The sequence below is a fragment of the Megachile rotundata genome, chromosome 4 (genome assembly GCF_050947335.1).
Source record: "Megachile rotundata isolate GNS110a chromosome 4, iyMegRotu1, whole genome shotgun sequence".
In the NCBI taxonomy this organism is placed as follows: domain Eukaryota; kingdom Metazoa; phylum Arthropoda; class Insecta; order Hymenoptera; family Megachilidae; genus Megachile; species Megachile rotundata.
Window position 1 is genome coordinate 19,425,452 of NC_134986.1, and position 15,616 is coordinate 19,441,067.

The window sequence follows — 15,616 nt, forward strand, 5'->3', positions numbered from 1 at the left end:
CGTTTTTCCCAGAGATGGTCTCGAAATAACGAGGCGAGAAATAAGGACGAGCATTCTAGAAGATATTACGCAAACAATTATCTGATAACGTCGACGATGTTGTGCTAGTAATACGGCGCTGCGAGACTGGCGTCGCGACGATAGTGCACTCTTGAAATTGAAAGGGTGTTATCGCGGTCGGCGCGCGAAAGATAACCTAGACCCGACAATTGCCAAAAACCGCGTACGCTTTCCCTCCCTTTCGCGCCCAGCCGTCGGATAATACGCGATCGACCGAGGTGATTTGGGTCAGTGGCATTGACACCGATCGTATGGAAGGAGTCTCTTATCTGACGCGTTATAATAAATACAATAATAAGATAACGATTGCAACCAGAATGTAAATAAGTTAATAGTTGTTCCATGTAATGGACTTGCATACGTTGAACGATGTTACGTAACGGAACGAAAAAACCTAGATCGAAAATCCTGACAACGGAACTCGGCGGAAGAGCGCGCTAAATTGTTTCCGGAATAAAAACACTCGCTCTGATTTACCCTGTGCTTATTATATCGACGAAACAGGCTTCGGAAGTTTATCGTAAACGATCCCACATTATCGATACAATTTTTGAAAAACATCGAACTTGCAAGTAAGAACCCTTTTCGATAACGAATTAAAACGATTACGAGTTCGTGCGTAACGATCCTCCGAAAATGGATCAAAAGTGTTTTCTCGACGAAAAAGAAAGCCGTGCACGCGTTGCTTCGATACCGAGTCGATATCGATATTTTGTTTCGATACGAATACAAGAGTAAAAGTATCGATAGCGCGGTATCGATTTATCGTGAAAGACACGTAAGGCAGGATAGAAGGATCACGTGACACGAAAAGTTTGGCGAGCGGGGAACTACATACCGGGTCCGTACTTGATGCCCGTTCACTTTCTCCGATAGTACTAGAGACAGCCAGCCCCCTCTTCGCCCCTTCCCGCATCTTCCTGTTTCTCCCCACCAGACCATATATATCCGCGGGTCTAGGCTAGCTCAGTGGGTCTAGGTCTAGGCTGGCTGCAACGTCGCGTGTGCGTGCAGTATGCACCGACGATGCAGCGGCAGCTGCGTGCATTCGCGCCATTCGAGTGCCACGAACGAGAGAAGAGCGTGTTGGCGCGCGCGCGCACGCCTGCAACACGCCGGGCATTATATTTAGACGAGAACGTGTGTGTGCGTGAATTCGCGTCCGAGAGACCCGCCTCGGTTGGACCAACGTCCATCGTGTTTCTTTTTCGCTCTCTCCCTCTCGTTCTCTTCTCTCTCTTTCTTTTTCGCTCGTCTCTCTGTCCGGTCCGTTTCGTCCCCTTTCTCTGTGATGCCCTTCTTCGTCTCGCTCTCTGCCTCCCTCTCGCCCGCCCGTTATCTCTCTCTCCTCCTGGTCTTTTACTCGCTGGAACGACGAGACAACGGAAAGGAGAGCCGGTCCCCACGGAGCCGAGCGGACAGTGTAGCGGCGGAAATGAATCATTTGAAATTGTCAATTTTCGAGTATAGTTCCACGCTGGGTACGCGCGAGGAGCGCACACGTGCCCCCGGGGAGGTCCGGGCGGCGTTAACGATCGAGTCGCGGCGAGATCACAGGGAGGTGGCTTATTACCGAGGAAGTCGTTTCTGCTCGCGGAAAAGATCGACGGGTTACGTCACACGCAACCGTACGGCCATTGGCGTAACTAGAATCTTGTGGTCCAGACTGGACCGGGTTCTCTGCACTCCAGAAGGGTGAGTTACAGGAACCCACCCCCGGAGTTGGCCACGTTCACGCGACAAGTTCTCTATGTATGCGAGAAGCGTCCGGGGGAATTCCAAAGCGCCCCACGAGGCTTGTCATCGCGGAGGTATAAGTGGGTAAAAATCTCACCCTGTTCTCGCTCACCCCTCTATTCAAGGCTGAGAGGTGATCCCTAGAAAATTTCGAGTGTCAAGTGTCCAGTGTTCCATTCTATGAACGTCGGGATAAGTTACGAAATCCCCGAGCTTATATTCGTAATAATGACACAAGTTTTTTACTTCTAATACTCGCGGCGATCGTGCATAAAAGTTTGTACTTATTGCAATAATTTTTGATGGGTGATTGAACCTCGCTTTGAAGGCCCATTATGGCTAATTACGTCGATAACTGGGCCCCGCTTTCTCGTACGATAATACTTTTTGGTACGCGCGTTGCGTAACGCTCTTTTCGCTAATCTGTCGCCCCTGCGGTCGCAATTTTGATAACGGTGCTTCTTTTTCGTGACTCGATAAAACGAGCTGCTCGGTGCGAAATTTGTCGATTAAGACGAAAGAAGAATTTGTTCTGACTTTGTTGATCAAAAGTTTGGAGTCGCGTGAATCGGAATGTCAAAGTAACGTGTGTGTTACCATTCGTTACGTTAAACCTCTGACTTTACCGCGTTTTAAAAGGAAACTATTACGGTGCAATATTTCTCGCTTAGTTATCTAACTGTTTAGTATTAGATATCAGTCTAACACGCGGTTAATGGTAAGTCGGTAATTACTCCTCAATTATGTAGAGGGTATACTATCGTAGAAAAAGGAAAGGAGAACGGACGACTAATTTTGTCGAACTTTGCCCTTAACGAGAAAGAGCAGGTGAGTCGTAGAAAGTGTTCCACGTATTCGCGAAAACAATTTGGCTCGATGCAGACATTGATAAGAGCGACTGATTATTCAACGATTTGGCTATAAATCGGCACGCGATTCGAAACTTTTGGCAGGTAATGTATACCCGTTATCGTACTTGCTTACCCTCGCAACATTTTCGTTTCCTTCGCGCGAGTCAATTATGAAATTCGACGCGTTCGATTACGAATCGAGATCGTCGCAGTTTTCGTTGCATAAATAACGGTGACGCGTTGCGTAAAATCAGCCAGCCAGCGTTTTTCTTGTTGGGTACGTAGGACATCGTCGTATATGGGCCGTGAAAGATAACGAGGCTCGAAGAAGAAAAATAAGTCGAGTGTTCTCGTTGGTCCGATGCACGCGAGCCGTGCAATCGCGAGCGATGGAACAGGGGAAAGGGAGGAACGATCGAGAAAGGCCACGCGGAAGAGCTCGCGTTCGATACTCGCCAATGAAAGTGAACGTACAATTTTACGTTGCGTGCGAGTACCTGCGAAATCGCTGCGATTCGTGAACGAACCTTTAACCAGGACGGGCCTTACAACGAGGCACAACAGGTGGCGATACTTTTCTCGGAGATCTAACGCAATACTACACTTGTCTGTAACGAGTCTATGGTTCGGATTAGCCCTCGAACGAAAATTCTAGTTACGCCAATGGACCTTTAACTCGTTGCCACGTATCTACGCGAGAGCGAAAGAGAAACCAGTTCCGTGTTCGCGATGACAAAGGGGCGCATGCGCGAACGCGACGAAGACGAAACCCACGATGAAAACGAAAAGTCGAACTTGTTCGTTCGCTGATTCGAAGAGAAATAAACCGTGTTAGAGTATCGGTGCTTCTCTACGAGGAAGGGACAAGCTCGAAACGAAGAACGATGAACAGGATACGATATACGGGTCGATTATTTTGTTTTTGTAAAGCTCGCGGTAAAAGGGAATACCACTCCTGCGGTGGTTAAACGTTAGGTATATTTCAAGGGTTATAAGAACTAACGTGTTCGAGCAACCGACCGATGACAAATTCTTTGTATCGAAGAAAAATATGTTTTCGGTAGCAGGGGCATTTCAGAAAGAATGAGTTTTCTGGACTCTTTGATCTTGTCGAAGAAAAAAATTGTTTTCGCGCGTTTAGTTTGTTTTCACATCGACCAAAGATCACAGATGCAGGCATTAACATTACCTTTGTATATTATAATTCTTTTAAAGTTTATTTATATAATTGTTCAGATTTAAAACGAACAACGTATTATTACGGCAAAAAGTTAAATCGTTTCTTTTCCCGACTTTAAGAAAATTGTCCCCGCAGAGATTAAAGACGGCGGTAGTTCTGGTAGGTACGCGGATAAAAGGAGGACAGCGAAGCGTTTATCGAGGAAAAATGTAAAATTTTGGATCTCGAGGGTGGCATTTGCGGTGGAGCGGGTAGTAAGAAGTCCGCGTGGAGCATGTCGGTATTACGCGGTAGAGTAGCGAGCGCGAAAGAAGGAAGGACATTGTCACGCGTAAAAAAATCGTACGGCACGACGCGAGGCGACGCAACGCGGCGATCGAAGAAGAAAGACAGCGTCGAAGAGAGAGGCGATGACGTGGGTCGGTGACGAGTGCAAGGAGGACGCGGCGAGAGACACGGTGCATCCGTGGAATAATGGGGAGCGAGAGGGATGGAGCAATCACACGATCGCGGGGAGACGGAAGAAGAAGAAGAAGTGGCCAAGAGGGGAGAGGGGTGCAGCGACGTGGAGAAACGATGCCGTGGAACGGAGTGTCGGAGAGGGTCAATGGAGGGAAAAGAAAGAGAAGCGCAGCGAGAAAGAGACAAAGAGGGAGAGACAGACGGGGTGAATTGCCGGCGACAAGGTCATCGTCTATACCTCGCTAAAACCGCCGATACGTGCCTTCGGCGTTATACTCGCGTGGTACTCTAGCTGCAGCTCTTTTCCCTCTCCCTCTCGACGTCGCCGCACCCTCCCACTCGTACCCTCTCGCTTTCTCGCTCGAGCGATCCTCTTCCTTCTTTCCTCGATCGAGGCTTGTCTGTGCATGTGCATCGTCCCGCCGCGCCACGCCGCCTCGGTGCACGTGTACGCGCGGCGCACATGTGAGGGCGTGCGTGAGCTAGTATAATAGGAATAAGGAAAGTGATCCTCATGACGAAATGGACTGGACTCGAGCCGACTGCTCTCCGTCGTTGTCCGCCATCTTGAAATTCTAATACGATCGGGACGAAAAATATTTGCACGACGGTCCGTCGTCGCCGGTGAAAATGTTTTCGTCGGTAATTAACATCCTGAGAGTTCGTGGAAACGATCGATATGCCCCGATGAAAGAAGCTTCGCGATCGAACCGTTATCGCGTCATTATCGCAATTTGGAAGCGAGTTTCCATGGTTATCGAACGCGTTAGGGTACGTTTGGAATAGACGAGCGAAAGCATTGGTTCGCTTCGTTTAGCGTAAATGACCATCAAGTAAATTACTCGAGTACGGTGGATTGCGGAGCGTCGAATTGAAACGTACCGAATTGAATCATATGGGATTGAAACGAGGTAAATTAAATCACTGCGAGTCGAATCTGGTTGAATCGAAACATATATAGAAATAGTCTGCGCGATTCGTAAGAGGCACTAAATTTGATGCAAGAGATTGTCTTTTCTCTAGTATGCATGTACACGCGAGAAGGTTCTATCATCGTTCGGGTGTCAAACTGAATTTTTCTGAAAGAGCGCGTAACCTACTTCTATACATGATATCCAAGGGATCGAAAGGCGTCGCGTCGAATCGCGTTATCGACAAAGTTGAAATTTGTCGAAAGTCCAGGGAGTATTCGATCGCTAAATCTAAACGCACCTTTATTGTTTTGAATCGCTCGAGTAAAGGAAAAACGAGGTGCAATTACTGTCGGAAGCGTTCGAAAATATCCGCGAGAACCGGCCGGAAGATTAAGACGAGCAAATCGAACGTGACACGAGAGTGGTCCGCGAAACGGAGGGAGAGGCCTTGAAGAGGCATCGTTTACTGGTCTCTCATCCTCTCAGCTTGTCTCATACTTTGCTCCGATTAAATTTATCGTTCTACCATCATCGGCGCATAGCAAATATTTTCCCCAGGGATTTGCCCGGTGGAAGAACGGTTCCCTTCGGGTAATCGATTCGGCTCACTGTCTCGCCGATAAGCCGGATCAGCCAGCGATGACTTTTACGCGCGAGACGGGAGGGACACTGGGAGAGGAAGAGAGAGAAGTCTGTCCGGTTGAGAACCGTCTGGTGCAACAGCGCTATGCATTTTTGCCGGCGGCGACGGCGGCGGCAACGTTCTACACATATGTGCTCTCCCGACCATACCAGCATCCGCGTATACGTGACTCTGTCGGTGTGTACGTGTTTGCGCGCGCCACCGCACCTACACGTCCGTGGACACCGACAAGTGCACACAGAGGAACCCGCTCTGATAATATGTACACTGCAAATATACAATACTACAATACATACATCGGTAGGGGCAGAGACCCAGGAAGGACGCTCGCTGCGAGGCTTGGCTCGGCTTGGCTGGCCGGCTGCCTGCGCCTGCCTGCTTTTCGCCCGGCTGCCAGCCTCTGCCCCTGTGTGCCTGTTCCTGTGCCTGTGCCTATCTGTAAACCCGTGTCTCGTTTCCTCCTCCTCCTTCTTCTTCTTCCTCTTTTTTCCCCTTTCTTTCTCCCCCTATCTCTATACCTAATCCTCTTCCTCTCTCTTTCGCATCTCTTTCTTCGCGCCAATCCATCGTCTCCTCTTCCTCGCTTACCGGGGAGCCTGCGGCCCGAAAACGCGCTGAACATCGCGCCACTTCCGGACGCGATCGCGTACGAATTCATCGGGCATTCGTACATGCGTGCATCGTCCTTTTTCGTATTCAACGCTGGGAAGAACCGCGTTACCGAGTGACACGCTGATTTTTTGGGAACAACGCATTCACGCCCGATCGTGTGACGCACCGATGTCCGAGCTATCCTTACCGATTTCTCCAACTACCGACTCTGTATGGACTATCGAATTACCGTAACACGGATAATACATTTTTACTACTTTTTTCAAGAAAAACAATATATAATTTAAATAATCATTCTTAAAATATTTTACTTCAATAATATCCAAGCAAATGCGCTGATTGTTGAACTATTTTTACAGCTACGATCTAAGAGTAATTTTGTAATGGAGTCAGAGCTGTAAAAATAACTGGAGCCAGATAATATCGGTCAATTACACGGTTTCCGGTGGTAGTTTTATATCAAGATATCGTTGAATTACTCGTTGCAGAAGAACGGTAACACTAGGAAGGCCATAAAATCGTATTAATTCATTTAGAAAACACGGAGAACGATGAGTGCCTAACACGTCAAATCAGGGTCAGCTAAAACGCGTAGAACGCCGATGCACTCTGTTGCTATATATGAAAAGGAAATTCCAAACACACCTGTTATCTCGGACTCGAACTCGTTAAGTAGTACAAACGAGATTTTTTGCGGACGTTTCGCTAGCTGTACGGGAGCTACAAGTGAAACCAGTACTAACAAGTCTAAATCTAACTGCCCTAATCTTTCCCTCAGGAAATCGTAACGCATTGCACACCGCGGTTTAACTTGTTCATGAATATGTTCATGATTATTCACCGCAACTGCTAGCTATTTAAAGCAACTATGCGCTTATTATTGGAACGGAGAATTTGCAACGAAGCTAGTATTATTTCCAATTATACCACACATCGTGGAACGAGAGAGAAAGAAAAGCACAAAATGGATGTTACCGTCGCGAATACCAGACGAGGAAGAAGATACGAACGTGCAATATGCTTCTGTAATACGGTACGCGGTGTCGATTGCTCCTTTGAAAATCGCGTCGAATTCGCGACGAAACATTATTTCCTGCTTTCGTTGTACTTTATAAACATTGGCGCGAATAGATAGGGATCAGTGTGGTCCTGGCTCTCTTAAAATATTGATTGGCCCTTCTTACGTAACGTGACAAACGCAAGACACAGGATTCCTCGTAGCAGAAATTTCCAATTCTCAAACAAGATCGGACTTTTCAAATTTCCAAACTTTTCAACCCCGACTCCGCAATTTCCAAGTTAAGCTGCCGCATAAAAATCCTAGGGTACGCCAATGTTTATAAACTGTATTCTCTGTCGTGTCTGTTGGCCTACAATAAAATCCGACACCGTGTGTGCTTCCGGAGCGCTAAGAAGACATTAATCAGCACCGATGGTAGCATTACTGTCACGTGCAACCGGTGTGAATGCACTTTACGACACTAACACTTTCGCCTTCCGTCTGCGTTTATTCTTCTCCGTGGTTTTGACAAAGTTATGGCAATTTTAACTGTTACGAGAGTCACTTATTACATCGTAAACTTGAATATTATTAGACGATTATAATAAGGAAACACCGCTGTGTAAAACCGTGTCAGAGTCAGTTCTGGCTTCTATTAAAATGAATATAGGTCTCGAATGACTCGAGAATGAAAGCGATCGTTTTTGTTAGGAAAGCGAACAATTGTAAAACGTGTCGAGAAAGAAATTGACGAAGTTTTAAAAGCAAACACGTAGGTGGTGCGTTGTCTATCGCGGAAATATCGAGTTTCGGAAGAAGAATGATCGGTACGCGAACGGAAAAGGCGATTCCTCGGTACTAGGCCAGGAAGTAGACCGGCGCACCCCTTCCTAGTCGACCTAGACCTACACCTAGACCTAGCCTAGACTCAGCCGCCGCGTGTTTCCCTCCTTTTGTTTTTGCTCGTTGCCTTTGTTGCACCTGCTCCGCCTGCCTCGCGGACTTTTCCTCTCTGCGCGGCGAAACGAGGTGAACGGCTAACTAGCTAAAGAAAATGGTACACGGCGTACTTTCATGTTCGAGTTACTCCGCAAAAACCATGCTTTTACGACGCGATAACTTTCCAGGCTTTATGTTAATTCGCGTCTGGAATTTGTTTAGTTGGCGTAACGCTTCGAGCCGTGTATTTTACCGGCTAACGCAAGCTGAATACACAGCTCGTGCACTATCGTTCAGTTTATCGAAGATTAATTTCGATGTTCGAAATTAATGACGCATCGTATGCGTTTTACATGGTTATTAGTTAACGCGGTTTGTAGAACATGTTAAGGAATAATTCAAACCCTGATTACTAAGTTTACGAGAAGGATATAACTTGAGCTTCGAATTTACATTTTTTTATACCATACATTTGTAGCGTAGTATTCGGGCATTTACAAGAGGATATATCCTTATTTGACATTGATTTAAATACCTAACCGAAGAACACACAGAAACACTCGTTCCAGAAATTACTAATCGTTTAAATAAAACGTTTCGACCGAACTGTTATAGTAACCAGAAGGAACAGAAGGTTCAAACAAGACTGTTGGTCTCGATTCAGTAATTTCCAAGCCGGATAGAACGTGGTAACGAGCTCGCGGACTGATGTAAGCGGCGAAATAAGAAAATACCTTCGAATGCAAATATCGACACGAATTCCGAGCAAAAGCGATATCTCCCTCTCTCTTTTCCCCTGCCGCGACACAATCGTACGCGAGCAATGGAGTAAGAGTTATTAATTGTAAGACGAGTGTCGCTCTGCTCGACGAAGAAATCCGTAATCGAATAGGAAAAGGCGGAGGAGACGATCGACCTGCGCGAGGAAACGAGGTACCGTACGGGACGACAGCGTACGTATATAACCTATACACGCCCCGCCTAGTCGACCTAGACCTAGACCCAGTCTATGCTCAGAATCCACTCTGCATCGCGTTTCGTTCCTTTATTTTTACTCGCTGCTATGCGAAGCGTTACGTAACAACGCGCACGACCCTTTCAGCGTGCCGCAACAACCGCGAGCAGATTCTTTCGTTATTCTTCATACTTTTTTTTTTCTCATTTTCACAACGCATCTCTTCTTACTCGCGTTTCGTTTCTTCTCTTTTACGAATCGTCATTTTTTCCTTCTCGCCTTCGACGCGATTTCGTATTCAATATTCCACTCTATATATATTAATGCTATTCGATTCTCCTTTTTTTGCCCCTTCTTTTTTTAATCGGTCGATTATATTAATTTCGAGACATAATGAGATACGAACACCTCGTACGCTTCTGACTGTCGAACAAATTGGTAGGGTTAAAGTGATTGATTCTCTCGGGAAGAATGAAAGATTTCGTTCGCGGAGGTCGCTGCTCCAGCAGGCTGAAAAGTATCTGAATGGTACTAGACCGGTTTCCAGTGACCGATAACAACCAACAGCTGCGTAAGTGGCTTTCATTTACATCGAGCCCGTGTGCAAAATGATGTTTTCGCGTCGCGGCTTATATCGCAAAGTAGCGAACGATCCTCGAGGTTCATCTCCTCTCCGTTGGCGGATACATCGAACGGCAAATTGGTTCGTGTCACGACGACAACCGCCTGTTAGCAAATATACCAATCGAACGAAGGATACGACGGAAGAGTAGAAACACCTGTCGGCGTTCGTGTTTTATTCGCAGTTGCCATACAAATTCGAACACCTTCTGTATCTTCTCGAATTTGCCTACTCGTTTAAGTGATTCAGGAACGAGACGAAGGAATATATCGAATCGAGAGAATCGATTTTAGCGCCCGTAATATTCACCGTGATTCCGAGACTCGCATCGAAGTCCGTGCAGGGTGTAATATTTAATTATAACGCGAGGATTCAAAGGGTTGAAATTTTTTCGTGCATTAATATTTCTGAAGGCAGGGAAGTTGCTGAGAGGAAGCTGTTATTCGCCACTGATCGTAAAACCGTTCTATTTTTTTCTTCGATATCACCTTAAGCCTCCCTCTCCCTTGCTCCTTCACCTGGTCAGTTATTTCTTGTTCCTTCCCACTTCTTCGCTCGCGTCCGAATTACGTCGGACGCGACTCGCGTCTGGCGATCTTTTTTAAAAATATCCGGCGAGTACTTGATCTAGGGCAACCAGGACATCCGACGAGTCGGCTCAGTTCCCAAACATGCGTATTTTTGCGCAATTTTTCGAGCTCGAACGGTCGCAGCGATAAGTTTAAGTGGTATCGCGTTTTGGCTCTTTGATTCTTGGCTCTAAATTCATATATGTGCGTTCCTTGCGCGCGATCATTCGGTTCTCGCATACATGTACCTTTTTTGTATACGAGCGTTTGTTCTCCCGAGGTAAAGATTCTCTCTCGAAGTAAAGTTATTTGAACCGACTCGGATGTCCGAGCACGTGGTGTACTTGAACTCGTCACTGGAAGGCTACGAAATCGAAATGATTATTCTGATCCGCGAGAAATTCGGTTTCGAATCACATGACTGATTCCGGGAAAACAGTGTCGGCCGTGTTACGCGTCCCGCTCTCTGAACTCGTCCAGAAATAAGTTTGAAATAACGTCTGGCTGTTTTGAAAATCGTTCGTGGAGGGAAGAGAAAGAGACGAAGAAGGAAAGAAACGGCCAGCGGAAAAGAAACGTCCGAGACTCGTGAACGAATCGCGAAATCGCGATAATGAATATTTACGAATTCTAATGAAAGATTCGTTCTCACCTTGACACTTGACGAGCATAAATTCCATTGCTGATTTTTTTTATTCTTTCGCGAGATACTAAAATCGTTCATCGTAAAAGTAAACGTGATTTGGCAACGAATCGACGACATAAAAGGTATCGTAAAATCGGACATTGTGCTATTTTGTGACACGTTTATGACGCGGTTTCCTGTCACATTAGAAATCGAGCATCTGTAACGTAACGATTTCAAGTTGAAGAGATGAAAATCGAAAAGGTAGAAAGGTGCATTGCTTGCGTCACATCGAAGGGTTAATCGGGATTTAATCGGCTCTCGGAGCCTTGTAACGCTTTTTTATTCGTCCTTAACATTAAAATGTGGGCCGTGTCGGTTGCCAGCGCGCGACTCGCGAAACTTTCGTTCCTGAAGAGTTTCGAGGGGTCTTTCACGCCTTGTTTCTCGCCTCGAACAGAGTCGAATCGTAGTTCGATGATGATCCGCTCTAAAATAACTCATCGAATGACTATTGCTCGTCTCTCGTTTCTATTCCAGTCGTAGCATGGCGCCTAACGTTCGCGAATCACTCGCGTTGCTTTTAACCCTCGTTGCAAACCAAATTCGTCTGCACTTGCCGGTTCGATAAAACGGTACTCGAATAAAATATGTAGTGGCCCCGAGAAACGATCTATTCGAATGAGAGCCGATTACGATATACCCAGGAGAGTCGTGCATTTTGATCGACCAACGAATTTTTTAAACGAAACGAAATTCGACACTGCTACTGCAACGCAAAGCTTCGTGAAAAATATCCTTGTACGTTAGGGACGCTGGACATTGAAGAGGTTGACAGTCGTAAAGAAAATGTATGACAATGATCGAAGGGGAAGAAGAAGAGATATATTTCTTTCGCAGAAAGCACGCGTTCGCGAACTCGTAGAGATGATTTCACGCGACTAACGCGGTCCCCGGGGCTATTTCCGATATTTATCTGGTACGTCGTTCTAGATAGAGGCGGCTGATGGCGATCTGCTTTGGCAAAATTGCGGAAAAACCTCGGACCACTTGGCAACGCGCGAAAAACAACACGACTGCGCCTTTCCGTTAAAGTTTCGCTAGGTAACGCCGCTTAACCTTTTCCTGTATCGTCCTCGATTAAAAAAAGCCTATAGGTGCACGTTGCACCGATACAAAAAAGATGAGAAATCAGTGGTGGTTCCAAGCTGCAACAGAAGTACATAATAATCCTTTAATTGGAACGAGCAGCTGAAAGAGTGGAAAAAAAGGACACCATTGCCCGAAGGTAACCGGTGAAAATCTGCGCCGGGAATTAAAGTCAGAGTGAAATATCACCGTTGAAGGTAGGAATATCACGAGAAACGGTAATTATTTAATTGGGACGAACAGCTGGAAAGTTCGAAAGGCGTAAGACGAGAATCCGATTGAACGACAAGGTATAGAAGAAGGGAGACGAGGAGAATACGCGTCGTGTAGGACGGGCAATGACAACACGGTGAACAGGTATATAGAAGTCGACGGACAGACCACTGCTCGAGGAGTAAAAGTGTGCCGGATTGTATAATCGAACGTGAATAAGCAAAATGTTACGCCATAGCGATTTGGTAACTTTGCGGGGCACCCCACCAGCGCAGCGTCGGCCGTGTTCCCATTGCGGTGCTCGACGCGACCAACGCGAAACTCGGTCGGAGGAAAATTCAACCTGTTAAGGACCCACCCGCAGGATCACGATGCAATTTCTGCCGTTGCCGTTTCGATCGGCTCGATACGATCGGTTTACGAGATTACGTTACACGCGAAACACACCGTGTTCTGTAATCGTACGCGGTTCGCCAGGAGACCGGCAGAGGAGTCTTTAACCCCTTTGTGGCGAACGGCACGGTTTCGTGCGACTCTGCCTTCCATTGGTCAAAGGTACTGCCCTAACCTCTTCCTGGCCCCTCCCTTTATTCTTGCTGCATTCTACCTACGTTCTTCCTGGCTTTTATGAAATACCGAGCAAATCGAATAGCTTACGTTGCACCCGAATCTACATGCAGTGGCGAACAAAAGAAAGCTTAAAATAGCCACTTGCCTTTACGAGTCTTTGTAACCTCTATAACAGATACTTTACATCGTGTCGATAATACCACTCTTATTCCAGGGCACCTCCTTAATCCGTCCGACATTGATTATCCTTTTGTTTATTCGGCTGCACTTGCTCGGCATGCAATTAATCCATTTTACGCAACAGGTGCAATGGACAAAAATAGATTAAAAACTTATAATCACGTCACGAAATGAACGTCTCTTTAACTTTTCGAAATTATTAGGCAATTTCTTGTTTTTGTATTAAGCAATGATTTTTCGTCTCGTTTATGTCCTAAAGTTTCTTTTGTTTAGATTCGGAGGTCTGGGATAAAAGTATTCTTAATACCGTGTCTCCAAATGCACGATTATATCTTTTAATTGTTTGATCCAGTCCGCCAAGATAGCTAGTGGAAATCGTCGAACAAAGCTTTACGGTAAGAGAAACATTTTTAAATAAATACATCCTGGTAGTAACAATATTCGATAGAGAATTTGCTGGAAACGGGGTTAGATGCGTTGCCACGCTTCAGGAACACTTTCAATCAGGGAAAGTCAGGCTAGACCTCGTTGTCGGTTAACCAGAATCGAAGAATTGCTATTGCTACATCCATCGAGGAACAGTTATAACAAAAAATCGAACGGTTACATATCCGACGATTACATATATTCTTCGAAATACAATTTCATACAATGACAGAAGCAATCTGGGACACCTATCGAACCTCGTCTATAATCCATCGCGCGAGTTTAAAGTTTAAAATCCATCGCGATAAAAGCGAAAAAGAAATGGAAATCGTAAGAACCGTCAACGACCCAGATTGCCTGCGGAGGGTTAATAATCACCGCGCGAAGAGCGGATTTCTCGTTGGTGTTTCTCGATTTTCACTCGGAGCCTCCTTTCAGGTAAGGCAATCGTCTGCAACCTTGGCGACGATCCAATTCGAGCAGCACCACTGAAATCACGACGGGACCAGGTGTGCCCCGGCGAAATCAGCTGTCGTTCGGTCGAACGCGATCGGAAAGACAAAACCGATTGGCAAAGTGATCACGACGCAAGATTATTGCGTCTTATTCCTCCCTTTACACTTCCAATTCGGGGTATCTTAATAAATCATACCTTCGTCGCTTTAAAAACACGCTAATTGCGACTGCAACTTCTCCTTTCGACTCCGTATAATGTTGCAAACGGAGTTTATCTACAAACGAATTCGTTGCGCAGAAAAAGTCTGTCCGCTGTTATCGTTATTGCGCTTGCAGCAGGAAATGTTGGAGATTCTTGGAAACGCAACGAAGAAGAGTAAACTTTCTCCGCTCGATAAAGACAGGAAAATGTTTAAGTAAATGGAACGCGCATAATCGCGAACAAAACAGCGAGAGGAAACAGCGTCGTGGAAAAAAGGGAGAAAGAAGAGGAAAGGAAGGTTGGAGGATGAATCGAGCCGATCCTATCGACGCGTGCGACGACGGTGCAGGAAGCAAATCTGGGCCGTTGAATCAGGGAAAAGTAAGTGGGTCAAGAGAACGCGAATGCTCGCGGCCGACGTCGGCGTCGTAGCTACTTCTACCGACTACGAGGATGATGACGTTGTTCTATACAGCAGGTACACGGGACGGTGAGCAACTCGGCAGGAACGCGTTATTGAATTTGGGGGAATTAGTACTGTCTTTCTGTTCTCGTTTACTTAGCAAGACTCAACGTGGAAGCTCGAAGTAGGACGTAAAGTAGAAACTCTTAATAAATGTATAGAATTATTAAGAAATCTTTCATAGATATAAAATGACTCACGATACGACGAATCGTTCACTATCGAAGATCGATCAACATCTTCACTTATCAATGTTTTATCCGATACGAGCATCCAATCGAAATTATTCACCGAGCATAATTACTTAACAGGCTATGAGACACTTTCTTTCGCCGTTCGCGATCGATCGATACCCAGCAAGCCGAAATAAACTCGAGCCGGTCGTCGTTGCGTCACGACTATCGTATCTCATCGATATCAGTCATAAGACGTCGAAATTACCGATTTATATCGTTCAACATTCAAAGTGCTCCGCGAATCGACAACGAACGACGGAGATTCTCTCGAACGCGTGAAAATAAATTCGCTTTTTCTTGGAATTTAAAAACAGAAAGAAAAGAAAAATCCTGTTTGGAGGCTTTCCTCGATACATTGTCAGTCTTGAATCGATATGCTTCGAACGTGGAATTGGAAATCAACTTTGAAATGTTGATTTCTCTACCGGTTGCAACAATTTTATAATACGGGTGTTAAAATCGGACGGTGAATAAAAGTGACTCTTGCATAACAGTGGCACCTCACCGTCGATGCATCGACCAAGTATTTTTTCTCGGCAAATGCGGGTTGAA

General features: G+C 45.9%; 1 protein-coding gene across 7 annotated transcripts in view; it reads right to left on the minus strand.

Moving 5' to 3' along the window:
* Eip74EF (Ecdysone-induced protein E74) overlaps positions 1 to 15,616 on the minus strand; it is a 142,617-nt gene that overhangs the window by 11,175 nt on the left and 115,826 nt on the right. The window lies entirely within an intron of this gene.